Raw genomic sequence first — 17575 nt, forward strand, 5'->3', positions numbered from 1 at the left:
ATTACAGGTGTGAGCTATTGCGCCTTGCTGTAGATGGAGTTTTCTCAGTTTTTTTTTTCTTTTTCTTTTTAACTTTTATTTTAGGTTTGGGGGTACATGTGAAGGTTTTTTACATAGGTAAACACATGCCACAGAAGTTTGTTGCACATATTATCTCATCACCCAGGTATTAAACCCAGTATCCAATAGTTATCTTCTTGGCTCCATTTGCTCCTCCCATCTTCCCCGCCTCAAGAAGCCCCCAGTGTCTGTTGTTTCCTTCTTTGTGTTCATAAGTTCTTATCATTTAGATGCCTCTTATAAGTGAGAACATGTGGTATTTGGTTTTCTGTTCCTGCGTTAGTTTGCTAAGGATAATGGCCTCCAGCTCTATCCATATTCCTGCAAAAGACATGATCTCATCCTTTTTTATGACTGCATACTATTCCATGGTGTCTATGTACTATATTTTCTTTATCCAATCTATAATTGATGGACAATTACGTTGACTCCATGTCTTTGCTACTGTGAAGAGTGCTGCAATGAACATTTATGTGCATGTGTCTTATGGTAGAGTGATTTATATTCCTTTGGGTATATACCCAGTAATGGGATTCCTGGATTGAATGGTAGTTCTCCCTTTAGCTCTCTGAGGAATTGCCATACTGCTTTCCACAATGGTTGAACTAAGTTACACTCCCACCAACAGTATATAGGTGTTCCCTTTTCTCTGCAACCGTGCCAGCATCTGTTGTTTTTTACTTTTTAGTAACAGCCATTTTGACTGATGGTATCTCATTGTGGTTTTGATGTGCATTTCTCTAATGATAGTGACATTGAGCTTTTTTCCATATGCTCATTGGCTGCATGTATGTTTTCTTTTGAGAAGTGTCATTTCATGTCCTTTGCCTTTTTTTTTTCTTTTTTTTTTTGAGACAAAGTTTCACTTTGTCATACAGGCTGGAGTGCAGTGGTATGATCTTGGCTCACTGCAGCCTCTGCCTCCTGGGTTCAAGTGATTCTTCTGTCTCAGCCTCCCAAGTAGCTGGGATTAAAGGCACGTGCTACCACACCCAGCTAATTTTTGTATTTTTGTAGAGACAGGGTCTCACCATGTTGGCCAGGCTGCTCTTGAACTCCTGACATCAAACGATCCTCCTTCCTTGGCCTCCCAAGTGCTGGGATTACAGGTATGAGCCACTGCACACGGCCCATTGCCCTTTTTAATGGGGTTGTTTGTTTCTCTCTTGTAAATTTGTTTAAATTGTTTAAGTTCCTTGTAGATACTAGATATTAGACCTTTGTCAGATGCATAGTTTGCAAATACTTTCTCCCATTCTGTAGGTTGTCCATTTATTCTATTGATACAGTGTTTTTTTGCTGTGTGGAATTTCTTAAGTTTATTAATTTTTACTTTTATCGTGATTGCTTTTGGTGGCTTTGTCATGAAATCTTTGCCTGTTCTCATGTCCAGGATGGTATCGCCTAGGTTGTCTTTCAGGGTTTTTATAGTTGCTGGTTTTACATTTAACCATCTTAAGTTGATTTATCCATCTTAAGTTGATTTTTGTGTAAGGAAGGGGTCCAGCTTCCATCTTCTGCATATGACTAACCAGTTATCCCAGCACCATTTATTGAATAGGGAGTCTTTTTCCCATTGCTTGTTTTTGTCAGCTTTGTCAAAGATCAGATGGTTGTAGATGTGCAGCCTTATTTCTGGGCTCTATTCTGTTCCATTTGTGCAGTTTTGTATATTATTCCATTATCACAGTGCTATAAAGAATTACCTAAAAGTGGGTAATTAATGAAGAAAATGGGTTTAATTGACTCACAGTTCTGCAGGCTATACAAGAGGCATGGCTGGGGAGACCTCAGGAAACTTACAATCATGGTGAAAGGCGAAGGGGAAGCAGGCAATTCTTCACACGGCTGGCAGGAAAGAGAGAGAGAGAGAAGCATTGCCTGCATGGAACAGGGAAGGTAGAGAGCTCAGGGAGGCTAGAGAAAGACCCACTCATTGCAGTGACACTGAATCAAAATTCAGGTGGCTGCTTGTCAGTTGTGAAGGGATCTTTTCCAGCAGACCCATCAGCTCTCAAGTTTCCCCCTTGGGGAAGAAAAAAAGTTCCCCGTGTCCCATGATCTTGTATATACCTAATCCTGTCACCCATAGCCATCAGCAAAGAGTACAAGGCAGATTAATCCAAAGAGAATAGTGGTTAGCATCCCATAGTGCCAAATCCATTTTTAACCAATATAGACTTTTCTAAGTGGGGCCTCTAACCCCCTAAATCTTAGGAAGGACTCTAAGCTTCCTAAGTTGGGCCTTGAACCTAAGTTTAATCCAGTGTCCTTGCCTTTTATTAGAAGGGCCTTTAACCTTCTCTATCTTAGGAGAGATTGTCCTAAGTTGGGCCCCAGGCCCAATCCCGTCCTTCACCTGGGTAAAATGTACCCCACCACTTACCGAAAGTTGGCCAATTGGTGCTACAGTCTATTTCCTTTGAGTTGGGGATCTCCTCAGTATAGTCCCTTTGTGGTTCACCAGAAAGATGTTACTGGACTTTTCTCAGTTTTAAGGTTTTATCCCTTAAAATTTTCTCAACCTTGAAAAGTTGCTGATAGGAAAACTCAAAGTTGATCACATTTTGTTTGACAGCTTGTTTCCTCATGGATATTTTGTTTGTGATTATGTTTTTATATTGCAAACATAAAAATTATTCATATTTTATGCAGTATTTCCTATTTCATATATCAGTATTTCATTATGTTTTTATAATTTACTAATGTTCCATGATTTAAACTAGTATAAAGTGTTTTTGTTTGTTTGTTTGTTTTTTTGAGACGGTTTTGTTCTGTTGCCCAGGCTGGGGTACAGTGGTGCAGCCTCTACCTCCTGGGATCAAGCAATCCTCCCACCTCAGCCTCCTTAGTAGCTGGACTACAAGCACATACCACCTTGCATGGCTAATTTTGTTTATTTTTTGTAGACGTGAGGTCTCAATATGTTGCCCAGGCTAGCCTTGAACTCCTGGACTCAAGTGATCCTCCAGCCTTGGCCTTCCAAAATGTTGGCATTACAGGTGTGAGCCACTGTACCTGGCCTGGTGTGAAGTTTCTAAAGTTTATACTAACCTCAAATATTCTCCGATATGCCTTGATTATATCAAGGTACAGAAAACTTTACTAAACATTTCTAGGTGATATGTAAGAAAGCATGTTTACTAATTAGTAAATTATATCAAGAAAATTTGTCAAAAACTTGGAAGCAGGCAAAACTGATAACTGGGTTTTCTTTCAGGGGAATGCTGAATGTGTAGGGACTCTCCAGGGATTATCTGATTCTAAATGAGTGTGTACTTTTGATCATCTTTGATTGACTAGGCTATTTTACAACTCTGTAGGGATAAAAGAGAAATTTTATACATCTGAAAAGGATGCAAATGATTTTGGCCCATAACAATATAAATGATTCCTATTCTTGGCAATGCAAATGGACTTTATCCAGTAGAGAATACAAATTTCTGTAAGTCAAATTCTATAATGAATTGGTTTTAACTTACTGGTTTCCTCATTAATTACTCAGTTAAGTAAACTCCTTGACACTTAACATTTTGACTCATGCTGTTTTTATATTTATATGACTTATAGTTTTACAGTTTTAGAAATTATATTTTAAAATTATGTACCTGTGTAATAAGTAGTGATATAAGTATAATTAAGTAGTTAATTATAAACGTATACCTTTGGATTTCTCTCTCTCTGTCTCTCTCTCTCTCTTTTTTTTAATTTTAAAAATAGAGGAAAGGTTTTGCTATGTTGCCCAGGCTGGTCTTTAACTCCTGTGCTCAAGCAATCTACCCCCCTTAACTTCCCAGAGTGCTGAGATTACAGGCATGAGCCACCACACCCAGCCTATATATGTGGATGTTTTAAAGTACCTATATGATGTGCTGAAAAATAAGAAAACAGCATTTCTTTTTAAAATGAAGAGTAATATTTTCCATCGTCACAAACAATGCATGTACACTGAAGATAAATTAAAATATATTCAGAAGCAAGAATAAAATTTAAAAATAAAAACATTTATAATCTCACCACTCAGGAATAGTAATCACTATTAAGACCTTGGAATACAGTGTTTCAGACTTGTTTCTTGGCATATATGCAATTTATTTCTGAACCAGGATCATATGTACATACTGATTTAAAAAATTTAAATACATAAATGAACATGTTTTGGCTGGTATTTTTTGAAGATTACATTTCAGCATTCCTGAAGAGGGGGTCAACAAAGCTTCTTGTTAGCTATTTTAGCTGTAATAACTTTGCAGGTGACATGTTATTATTTTAGAAATGAAAGCATAAATGGTCACATTAAATCACCAAATATGGAAGAAATTCAAGCAAAATATTTTAATTCTCTAAATCATTAGAGGTGTCCATTGTGTATGGGATCTTAGAAGTCTGCTTGTATGTATATCATGAGGAATGAAATTTTTTTTATAAAAATTGTTGTTTGTTTTGTTTTGAAAAGGAAGCCTGCATGGAGGTTACTGGGGGATTGAGGATGGGGAGGAACTCAAGACTACAAAGGAAATGAAGCCTGGAACATCAGTATAGGAAAGCAGTCCTATCTTAGCTGTTAACATTTAAAAAGCCCTTTCAAGGACTAAAGAAATAAAGGCTACAAATGTCTGGAGCTTGAAATGGCTTTTATACTTTTGAACCTGTTACAAAAAGCTTTTCTTAGAACTCTCCTTCTTTTCCCTCCCCTAAAACAAAATGGTTGGAAAAGAAAAAAAAAAAAGAAAAACAGGAAAAGAACAGATATAAAGGATGTTGCCATAGCTTATTTTACGTTTCTGAGCCAGAAGAAAAGCTTAAAAAAAAAAAAAAAAAAAAAAAAGAACAAAGAGGAAGAGTTGCCATATTTTAAAGTCTGAAGGAAACGAGGAGAATAAGTGGTTATATCCTTGAATTTTTGTGAATTGTATATAGCTCAAATGTAGGTGCATTTCTAGAAGGAATCAATACTTCTTGATCGTGCTACTGCTAAACTTGTTTACAAACAAGCTGCAAAAAGTAAGAGAAAGAGGGTAGTGTGTATTGAGACTATTCTGTTTTTAATACAGTAATTGAACACAAACGTTCTATATGTGTCTTCATGAAGAATAAGTTTCAAAAAGATGTACGAAGGACATAGGTTACCAATTCTTATACAGTTCCTCTCCAAACAGCCAAGAATGATTTTTCTTCCTTGTTTTATGATTTATTCGTTGTTTTATTATCAAAGAAATAGAAAAATGAATAACATTTGGTGACTTGTAGATTTTTTTCTTTTAGCATTATAAATCAAGATTTCAGAAGAAATCCTAGTTCTTTCTAATGGAGTCTAACTCTCTGAAATTAAAAACTTAAAAAGTTCTGTAATATAATATGAAAGTTCTACATTTTAGTCTCATTACTGATATTGATATGATCTTGGCGAAGTCACCTAACTTCTCACAGAGTCAAACTAGTTTATTCTAAGTTTCTTCCATCTGTAATGCTCTGTGATTCTATGAATTTAATAAATATGAAAGTAATCTTAAGGATAAAACCACATTTAAAAAACAATTTAGCAAAAATATTCCTAATTTCAAATATTTTAATTCATAATATAAAATGAAATTTTAGTATAACCATACATTTTATTTTTTGAATTATATTTTGATGAAAACATAATAGACATACAGAAAAGTATACAAATCATAAGCGTATATAGCTCATTCATCACAAAATGAACATATCTGTATAACCACTACCTGGGTCAAGAAATAAAACATTTTCAGTGCTGCTGACTCCTTCCTTCCCTCCCAATTACTATGACCCTCTCAAAGGTAACTATCCTGACTTTTAAGAGCATAAATTAGTTTTTTTTTCTGTTTTCGAGCTTTATTTAAATAGAATCATACAGTATATTTTTTATATCTAGCTTCCTTTACACAATGTCATATTTATGAGAATCATTATTGTTTTATAGTAGTGGTTGGTTCATTTTATTCTATATAGTATGCCATTGTATGAGTTCATTTGTCGATGGGTATGTGAGTTGTTTCCAGTTTTTGACTTATTATGAATGACGCTGCTATGAACATTTTTGTATATTTTTTTATATAAATGTGCATGTGTTACTGTTGGGGATATGCTTAGGAGTAGATAATGATGCCAAAAGGTTTTCCAAACTGGTTGTACCAATTTATACTCCCATATGCTCAGACCATAAAATTTGAACTGTTCCTTTATGACCATTGAAATGAAATGATCACTAATATGAAGCAAGTGAACTTTCTCAGAAGAAAATGATATATGGGTACTGACCAGCCTTACTAATGCCTTTTTTTGTTTTGTTTTAGAGATGGGTTCTCTCTATGTTTCCCAGGCTGGCCTCCAACTCCTAAGCTCAAGTGATCCTCTGGCCTCAGCCTCCCTAGTAGCTGGGACTATAGGTGCATACCACCACACCTGACTACTAATGCATTTTTTTTTTTTCCCAGACAGAGTCTTGCTCTGTCACACAGGCTAGACTGCAGTGGCACAATGTCTGTTCGTTGCAACCTTCGCTTCCCAGGCTGAATCAATTCTTGGGCCTCAGCCTCCCAAGTAGCTGGGATTACAGGCATGTACCACCATGCCTGGATAATTTTTTGTAGTTTTAGTAAAGACAAGGTTTCACCATGTTGGCTAGGCTGTCCCTGAACTCCTGGCCTGTACTTGATTCTCCCACCTTGGCCTTCCAAAGTGCTGGGATTGCAGGCATGAGTCACTATGCCTGGCCTCTGATGCTTATTTAAAAAAACATTATAGTACTATTCTTTGGAGACTAGAACTTCGGAATTTCTTACTACCTATCATTTGATACAGGGAAAAGCAGTTGATTTTTTTTTTCTTTTTTGCTAATTTTTGTTCCCTCAACTGAGAGTAGTTGGAAAAAAGTAAAACTTCAAAACCATTAAACTATTGTTTTTATCTGTTTTTTACTTCCTTGCTAAGCAGTGTTTTAATAATAATAAACATCTTTAGCTGTTACAATGTTTTTGAATATATAGTACTTTTTGCTTTGAGTAGAGAGGAAGTTAATGTTTATTATCTGTTCCTACAATGTTTCTGTTCCTCTTTTATTCCCCACTCCTCTTTTTTTCGTTCTAATTCTCATTGAAAGTTTAAGTTTTCATTAAGGACCTTGCTTCCTGTGGGCTATCCACAACACATTAATCATAAACTATTTCTTTGGGGAAAATAAAACACCAAAAACTAACTTAACTATAAAAATCTTATTTATTATAGCAAGACAGTGCTATTCTACAGAAATATAATCTGAGTCACAAATGTGAATCATGTATGTAATTTAAAAATTTCTAATAGTCATACTAAAAAAAGTGAAAAGCAACAGGTGGAATTCATGTTTCTAATGTATTAGAACCCAATATATCAAAAATAGTATTATTTCAGTATGTAATTGTAAAAATTACTAATGAGAGATATTTTAGATTATATTCTTCAAAAATCTGGTGTGTACTTTATACTACAGCCCTTCTCAATTAAGGCTAGTCATATTTCTAGCACCCAAGAGCCCCGTGTGGCTATTGGCTATCCTGTTGGACAATGCAGGTTTAGGCTTTCCATAACAGAATGGGAGCAGGTCCCATGCTGTACAAGGTAAACATGATTTTCTTATGCTTTTAGTAACATTCCACTGTAATATGCTCTAATAGTGGGTCATTAATCTATGTTTGACACAGGATTTTTTAGTTTCTAGAGTAGGAAAGGGCTCCAAAGTACTGAAATTTATTTTTTGAAACTTTTCCAACAGGACTGTTTTGCCAGATTCTAAATGACAACTTTTAAATCAGAGCCTTGAAATCTACAGAAGTCCAGTATATACTGAGGTAATTTACTTATTCTAATGAGCAGCAGCAAGAGACACATCTGGTAGATGTAAAAGACCTAATGAAAATTAAAAGACACAACATTTGGAACAACTGGTAGGTAAATAACAAAGGTATTTGTAATAACCTCTTTCTTATGAGGGAAATTTTTCTGAGGGAAAAACAATGAACATGACATTGTATGAAAATAACTTTGAAAGTTTAGTAATTTTAGGGAAGTTGGAAGTCAAACAAAAGTTCCATGGAAGCAGATGTTTTTTTTTTCCATACAACAATGCTGTACATAATTTCTTGTTCACTAGGATAGTCTACATAAACCTATTTGAACTATAAGATAGCTCAACTAATTATCATTTGTAGTAATAAATAGTGTTGCAATGCTAAAAGTAAAATAATTTGTATTTTATTATTTCTAATACTTTTGAAAAATTATGTAGAATTCTTTGGAAGATGAGGAAGGAGTTAAATGGAGACATAGATGTTTTTAACAATTAAGTGATTCATGATGGAGGTTATTTTTTCTAGTTTTTTATTATGCAAATTAAAAAACATATTCACACATGGGTAGAATCGTGAGTATGAACACCATGTGCTTAGTGGGGAAGTAAAACGTTTTTGGCAAAGAAAAGTTGGATCACAGTTTTCTCCATTGGTCATCACATGACAGGAGCAACTTGAGATGATTTAGTAGCTACTTGATTTGAGTTCTGCAGGAGTGGAAGGAGCTGGGGAAGTGTAGTTGTGACAATGTAGACTGCATTGCTTCATGGATTGAGTAAATTGGTACATGGTTTAGTGTTTTGCAGACCAGTGACTGAATTCTGGAAGTAGGCAGTGTAGGATTCTGGGTTTGGCTGTTCCTTCTTTTATCTTTTATCTATTAACTCTAGATACTTTGCTTGGTTTCTTGTTTAGTTTCAACATTGTGCAAATTTTATACTTGTATGAATTTTAGAGTTACTAGCTATTAAGAAAACTTAAATTTTTAGGAACAATGTATGATTTCTCCTTTTTAAAATTTATTATTATTTATTTATTTTTCCACAGCAGCAAATGTATGATTTCTCTAAGCAGGCATATTCTGAATGTATTATCCATATGAAATAAAATGTTGTTTATATTGTGAAGTAAATGATTTATATAATGTAAAATAGAGGACTATTTTGTCTATATTCTCAAATTTTTCTTTTAAAAACAATTTAGTAAAAGATTTTGGTAATCTAATGCATTGTATACTACCATTATAATTGTACTTTTTTCTAGTTTTATATTAGCTTGTAAATGCTTGTTAAATTTTTTTTCTGATATTTTTGGCCGCCTCATACTTGCAGAAAATTTCTTAGGTATAGTTTGGATGCGCCTATTAGCATAAGGCCATGTGCTGTCTAAGAAAAAATCTGATTCAGAAATCAGAAAGTCTGGGGTCACTGTGGCTCTGTCAGTTAATTCTGTGTCACCTTGGGCTAATCACTTGTCTTTCTGGATTTCAGTTTTTTATTTGTAAAACAAGAGAGTTGGCTAGATGATTTCTAAGATCCTTTAAGGTGGCAGCATAATATAGTGGAGAGAATATTTGTTTGGAATCAGTCACACCTGGCTTTCATTCATTCACAAGTATTTATTGAGAGCTATTATTTATTGTGCCAGGCATGGGAAATATAACAATTAACAGTATAAATAATTGAACTAATTAGTCTCTGCCTTTATGGAGCTTATATTCTAGTTTGGTAGACAACAAAAAGACAACTACATAAAACGATTATAAAATACAATAAGTGCCATAAGGAAAAAAAGAGACTCTGACAGTATGATGTGGGTCTGCCTCAAAAGGTAGTGATTCAGGGTAAGATGGAGCTAGCTAGGTAATTAATGGGGAAATGGTTTAGGTAAAGGGAACAGCGTGTGAAATGGCCTTGAGGCTGAAAAGAGCTTAGTGTGTTCTAGTAACTAAGAACATGAATAGACAATTCTCAAAAAGATATACAAATGACCAACAAACATATGAAAAAATGCTAATGATCAAGGAAATGCAAGTCAAAACCACAATGTGGTACCACCTTACTCCTGCAAGAATGGCCATAATTAAAAAAAAAAAAAATAGATGTTGGCTTGGATGTGGTGAACAGGGGACACTTCTACACTGCTGGTGGGAAGGTAAAACTAGTACAGCCACTATGGAAAATGGTGTGGAGATTCCTTAAATAAGTGAAGGGAGAACTACCATTTATTCGATCTAGCAATCCCACTACTGGGTATCTACCCAGAGGGAAAGAAGCCATCATATGAAAAACATACTTGCACTTGCATGTTTACAGTGGCACAGTTCACAATTGCAAAATCATGGAACCAACCCAAATGCCCATCACTCAATGAGTGGATAAATAAACTGTGGGGTGTGTGTGTGTGTGTATGTGTGTGTGTGTGTGTGTGTGTGTGTGTGTATGGAATACTACTCAGCCATAAAAAGGAATGAATTAACAGCATTTGCAGTGACCTGGATGAGACTGGAGACTATTACTCTCAGTGAAGTAACTCAGGAATGGAAAACCAAACATCATATGTTCTCACTGATATGTGGGAGCTAAATTATGAAGATACAAAGGGATAAGAATGATACAATTGACTTTGGGGATTTGGAGGGATGCGTGAAAGGGGGATGAGGGATAAAAGACTACACATATGGTGCAGTGTATACTGCTTAGGTGATGGGTGCACCAAAATCTCACGAATCACCACTAAAGAACTTACCCATGTAACTAAATACTACCTGTACCCCAATAACTTATGGAAAAAAAGAAACAGATAACATTTTGAGGTAAAAAAAAAAGACAATCAGTATTTACTAGAGTATAGTGAAAAGAGGGGAGACTGGCATAAGGTGGGGTTGGAAAGATAGGCAGAGCTTTTAGATCATGAAATGAAGTTTGGATTTAATCTTAAGTGCCATTTTAAGATTTTATCTTAAAAGTAAGCCATTGTAGGGTTTTCTTTTTGAAACAGTGTCTCGTTCTGTCGTCCAGGCTGAAGTACAGTAGCGTGATCATGACTAACTGGAGCTTCCATCTCCGAGGCTTAAGTGATCCTCCTGTCTCAACCCCCCAGTAGCTGGGACTACAGGCCCACCATGCCTGGCTAACATTTTTTTCTTTTCTTGTAGAGATGGGGTTTCATCATGTTGCCTAGGCTAGTCTTGAACTCTTGGACTCAAGTGATCCACCTGCCTTGGCCTCTCAAAGTGCTGGGATTACAGATATGAACCACTGTGCCTGGCCTGCTGTAAGGCTTTTAGCAGGAGAGTGACTGATTTGATGTCTTAAGACATTTACTCTTATTACAGTATGGAGAATGGATTGGAGGAGGTCAAGAGTAGAAGTGAAGCTGTTACATAGTTCAGGTGAGAAATAATGAGAAGCTGTTGCATAGTTCAGGTGAGAAATAATAATGCATAGTTGAGCTGTTGCATAGTTCAGGTGAGAACTGGGTTAAGGTGGTAGAGGTGGAACTGAAGAGATATGGAGCAATTCAAGATATATCTTAGAATGAGAAACAACAGGACTTGCTGATGGATTAGAATTGGGGATAATGCAAAGGAAAATAAAAAGACGGCTCTTAGGTTTCTGGCTTGAACAACTTATGGACAAATTTTCTGTTTACCCAAATGGGAGGAGACAGACAGATTCAGGTGGGTAGGCATCATGATTTATTTGTTAATTGTTTTCTTTGGACACAGTAAATTTATAATGTTTTTGAGATATATATGTGGAAATACCAAGAAATACAGTAGATAGACAGTCAAACCTGAAACTCACAGAAGTCATGGCTAAGTATAGATATATCTGACAGTTATCAATATAGGGATGGTATTCAAATCCATGGGAATGGATAAGATCATCCAGGAAAAGAGATATATTTCAGAGGGCTCTGACCTGAGTCCAAGGAACCCTATAACTTAAAAGTCAGGTAAAAGAGGTAGATTCAACACTGGAGGCTAAGAGGTAGTAACTCTTAATAAGGATGGAATAAACCAGGAGATACAGTATTTGGAGGGCAAGAGAGGTCAGGGTTTCAAGAAGGAGGAAGTTGATGATTTTGTTGAATGCTGATGAGAAATGAAGATAAGCACAGAGAAATGGCTATTGGACTTGGCAATGTTTGATTTGAGTTCTGGCTTGTCCACTTATTAGTTGTATGACCTTGAACACTTCATTTCACATCATTGAGTCTTACTTTTCTCACCTTCTCAAAAGGTACTTCTCACATGGAGTTATTCTAAGGATTGATCAACTAACACATATTTACTTGAATACTACCTGAAAAATATGGGACGCAGAGTTGATATTAATTCTTTTCTTCTCTAGTTTTATGATACTTTTAGAAACTTTGAATAGGGTACACCTATCCCTCCCTTCAAGATGTTAATTTGTTTTGGAAAATTCTGCTCTTTAGTGAAAAGCTATGAAAAGAAAATATTTTCATTAATTTTAATAGGAAAAATTATAATGCATTTTATACCAACCCAAGATACCCTCTCTTTTCACAGAAAAATATGGCATTTGGTGAATAATGAAAGCAAGCTTAAATAAGTAATAAATAGCATTTGAAAGTAAATAAATATAGATTATACATAAATTATAAAGTAATAAAGTTTTATCATATTTGCTGAATGAATTAAAGAATTAATAATGGATGGCTGGTAGAGGAGGAGTGTGAGATGTTCATTCTTTGGAAGGTGCATTCTTCTTTCTGCACCATTTTCTGCATCAATTTTTTTTTAGACTTTTAGGAGCTCATGATTATCTTGGCTAAATGAACTTAACTTGAAGTTATAGCACAGAAAGTTACTGTGTTAGGCCATTTTTGCATTGCTTTAAAGAAATACCTGAGACTGGGAAATTTATAAAGAAAAGAGGTTTAATTGGCTTACAGTTCTGCAGGTTGTACAGAAAGCACGGCAGTGGCATCTGCTTAGCTTCTGGGGAGGCCTCAGGGAGCTTTTTCTCATGGTGGAAGGCAGAGGGGGAACAGGCTTCTCACATGGTGAGAAGGGAGCAAGAGAAGGGGGCAGGTGCCACACACTTCTTTTTTTTGAGACAGAGTCTTGCTCTGTTGCCCAGGCTGGAGTGCAGTTGCATGGTCTCAACTTACTGCAACCTCCACCTCTTGGGTTCAAGTGATTCTCGTGCCTCAGCCTCCCAAGTAGCTGGGACTACCAGTGCTTGTGGCCATGCCCAGCTAATTTTTGTCTTTTTAGTGGAGACTGGGTTTTGCTATGTTGGCCAGGCTGGTCTTGAACTCCTGACCTCAAGTGATTTACCCTTCTCAGCCTCCCAAAGTGCTGGGATTACAGGTGTGAACCAACATGCCTGGCCAGGTGCCACACACTTTTAAAAAAACAATTCTCATGAGAACTCACTATCACAAGGACAGCAATAAGACATTCATGAGAGATCCGCCCCCATGACCCAATCACCTCCCACCAGGCCCCTCTGTCAACGCTGGGATTTACATTTCAGCATGAGATTTGGACGGGGATAAATATCCAACTGTATCAGCTACTTTTAGAGTTGTACAAGATGCCACTTCTTCATTCTATATTGGCAGTGCAAAACATTTTGGGTCATTTAAACATGGTACACAATGCATATTTTTCCAGATGATATTCTCTGACTAGAAGTTGTGTTGAGTAAATTAGTAAGTGTTTTGCCAGAAAGTAATGTCAAAACATCACATCTTATAGTATATTTGTTTAGTGAATTTTTTTTGTGTGAAAAAGTTATTATTCTGGGGAGAAAAATATGTTACCTGAAAAGTAATAAAATTTGTCTAGAGCCATTTTAAACTAATAAGTTGCTATCCGGTGTAAGTCTTTATTTACCAATCATCTACCCCATGCATGGCTATGTTAGGCTCTATGAGGATAAAGAAAAAGTTTATAATTTAATGAGTAGCTTTCAGCAGGCAGAGTTTTTAGGTAATTCTTAATTATAAAGGGAATTAGCAAGAAGGTAAAAGCCATTTATTAGTGAGATCTCTCTCTAATAATGCAAAATACTTCCTTAATTGAACAAAATTTGAAAGCATAAGATACATTGTCTGGAAATGAGAGAATCTTTTCTCTCTACATTTTTGTTTTTACAAAAAATGTAGGTATATTTTTAAACTATGTGTTTTAATTTTTTAATATTTACTTTTACTTGGCACCTATACCCTCAAACTATCAAACTACCTTGTGGGGAATCATAAAGCCACTTTGGCAGATGCATAGGAATGTGGATGCATCAGAGGACCACTGTCTAGGCAGGTCAAATCTTTATTTCATATTAAGCTTATACATCTAAGGCACATGTATTTCTTGGCAAAAATCTGAATTTTCTGCTGAAAGACTTGACATAAACAAACATAAATTCAATGAATTTCAAGGTTTCATTAGGTCTCTATGCCTTAAATATCCATGTATAACTTCTATTGGCATAGTACTTTCAAAGGAAATATATTTGGTAAATTACTTGTTTCCCCTTTCCAAACTATAAAGTTGTTATATGGTAGTTTTAATAAACTATTGTGTGACTGTTATTACTGTTTGCTGTTGGACATACCTTGGTCTCAGAGCAGTAACATGTGCAAATTGAAAATCAACCCAAAGACTTTCTTATCTGAATATTATAGACAGAGACTTAATTCTATTTCTCTCTGATTATTTTCTTTTTGTTTTGGTATTAGATTCAGTTCCCAGTTTAGTCACCCATCTGATGAAGGGGGTTTGTAGGCATCCCTAAATCTGAAAAAGTGGATTAAGATGAACTCAGGGGCATTCTTTACTTTGCTGAAAGTAATTCTGTGTGGCTTACTTCAATTTATTTACTTTTTTCTCCAGAATTACTGTAAAGGTTTTCTATTTCACTCATTACAGCACAGTGTTTTTCACATTTGAATAGACTGCATCAACATGAATTCTTTATAAGGACCTTAAAAACAAACTTTGCCAACTCCCAGAATACAGAAGCGAATTCACATCCCAGTACTCAGCTGCCTCATGAATAAAGGAGAGCTTGTGCCTGACACTTTGAAGCTGTAGCTGTTAAACCATACAGAATATTTACCTCAATAAATCATTATAAGAAACTAAGGTACAATTATACCCACAGAGAAAAAGAATTCAAAACACTGATTTATGTGTTTCAGTGCCTATTCCCTTTCCCTACCATGTTTTGAATTTTATGTTTGTTTGTCATCTTTGGCTGTTCCTATGTATCTTTAAACTAATGGGTTCTGCTTTTTTTTTTTTTTTTTTTTTTAACATTCCTCATTAAGTTTGTTATTTTTCTTTGACACACAGACATGATTTGCATAGTGTACTAAGTTTTACATTTAAAACTAACTATATCTCATTTCTTAAGGCTGAAAGAGAAAATGGAAAAAGTGACTAATTTATTTTAAATAAAACACTGCTTCTTTGCTTAATTTGTGAGCATTCGAACTGAAATTCCATATTAAGGATTTTAATTGGCATTTATTTTGGAGTACTACTGGGAAAGAGTAAATAACTGGCTTATAACTAGGAAATAGACCACTGCCTTTAAGATCCACTCATTATTGAATGATCTCGCGTATTTAAAGTGATAACAGTATTATGGAAAGGCACGTGTACTCACCAGTGTGCTTTTTTTCATTCTAAAAATAAGAACAAAATCGAAAGATGAAAATAAACCAGTAACATAGAGAAAGAAATGACAGTGAACATGACAAAGAGTCAATGTGCAGATGGGATAATTTTTGCCTAGAATAATTTATTAGGGCCAGCCAGATATAGCAGAAAAAAATGGTTTTCTAATGGTATGCTATTAAAATAATAAAGTATATTAAAATGGCTAATTTATCACTTTAATGAAAATGTACAATATCTCAAATCCAAAAATCCAAACTCAAACTCCTTTCCCCCTCCAGACCCAACTCTGGAACTCTGGAGTGAACTTCCTCCTACCCCCTATATCTTAGCTTCCTCCACCCAACCCCTCTCTGCTTCTTGTTCTGCATGTTTGTTTTCCACTGCCCTTTTCTAAACATGACCCTTACTAGAAAATACCTCACACCTCACACACACACACACACACACACACATACACACACGCTATATATATATATGTATATGTGTATATATATATATTTATTTATTTTTAGTGATAGTTTCTCACTCTTTCACCCTCATAGCTCACTACAGCCTTGACCTCCCAGCATTAAGTGATCCTCTAGCCTCAGCCTCCTGAGTAGCTGGGACCACAGGAATGTGTTACTATATCCAGCTAACTAAAAAAACTTTTTTTTTTGGGTAGAAACGGGGTATCCTTTGTTGTCCAGGCTGGTCTCAAACTGGGGGCCTCAAGTGATCCTCCAGCCTCGGCCTCCCAAAGTGCTGGGATTACAGGTGTGAGCTACTTCACCATTCTCCTTTCATAATATCTTATAGCATAAACGGACACAATAATGAGCCTTGCTAGTCTTACTGATTTAAACATTGGTCAAGATCAGATTTGCACAATCAAATTACAAATTCTCCATTCTGTAAATTTCCCCCTTTCAATTGGAGAATTGAATCCACTTACAGCTAGTGTAATTACTGATTAGGAGGAACTTACTTCTGCCATTTTGCTATTTGTTTTCTATGTGTCATTTCTTTGTTCACATTTCTCCATTACTACCTTCTTTTGTGTTAATTAGATATGTTCTATTGTACTATTTTTATTCCTTTCTCATTTCTTTTACTAAAATATATTTTGCTTATTTTCTTTGTTTTTTTGTTTTTTTTGAGACGGAGTCTCGCTCTGTCGCTCAGGCTGGAGTGCAGTGGCCGGATCTCAGCTCACTGCAAGCTCCGCCTCCTGGGTTCATGCCATTCTCCTGCCTCAGCCTCCCGAGTAGCTGGGACTACAGGCGCCCGCCACCTCGCCCGGCTAGTTTTTTGTATTTTTTTTAGTAGAGACGGGGTTTCACCGTGTTAGCCAGGATGGTCTCGATCTCCTGACCTCGTGATCCGCCCGTCTCGGCCTCCCAAGGTGCTGGGATTACAGGCTTGAGCCACCGCGCCCGGCCTATTTTGCTTATTTTCTTAATTATTTTCCTGAAGATTACAATTAACATCTTAGTATGTAACACTTTAGTTTGAATTACTACCAACTTAATTTCAATAGAATACAAAACTTTGCTTCTGTATAGCTCCATTCTTGCCTCTGAATGTTGTGATTGTCACAGATTACATCTTTATACATTGTATGCCCATCAACATATTTATTTATTTTTTCCTAGAGGTGGGGTTTTACTCCATTGCCCAGATTGGAGTGTAGTGGCACTATCATAGCTCACTGTAACCTTGAACTCCTGGGTTCAAGCCATCCTCCTGCCTCAGCCTCCCAAGTAGCTAAGACTACAGGTGCATGCCACTATGCCTAGCTAATTTTTACATTTGTTTTGTAGAGATGAGGTCTTGCTATATTGCCCAGGCTGGTCTTGAATTCCTGGCATTAAGTGATCCTCCTGCCTCGACCTTACAAAGTTTTGGGATTACAGGTGTGAACTACCACACCCGGTCTAAATGCCTAATTCTTTATGAATATAAGCGGAAGGGATGGAATATTAGATGATTTCTAGTTCCTTTTTTTTTTTTTTCTTTT

This window comes from Macaca mulatta, chromosome 14, assembly GCF_049350105.2.
Source record: "Macaca mulatta isolate MMU2019108-1 chromosome 14, T2T-MMU8v2.0, whole genome shotgun sequence".
In the NCBI taxonomy this organism is placed as follows: Eukaryota; Metazoa; Chordata; class Mammalia; order Primates; family Cercopithecidae; genus Macaca; species Macaca mulatta.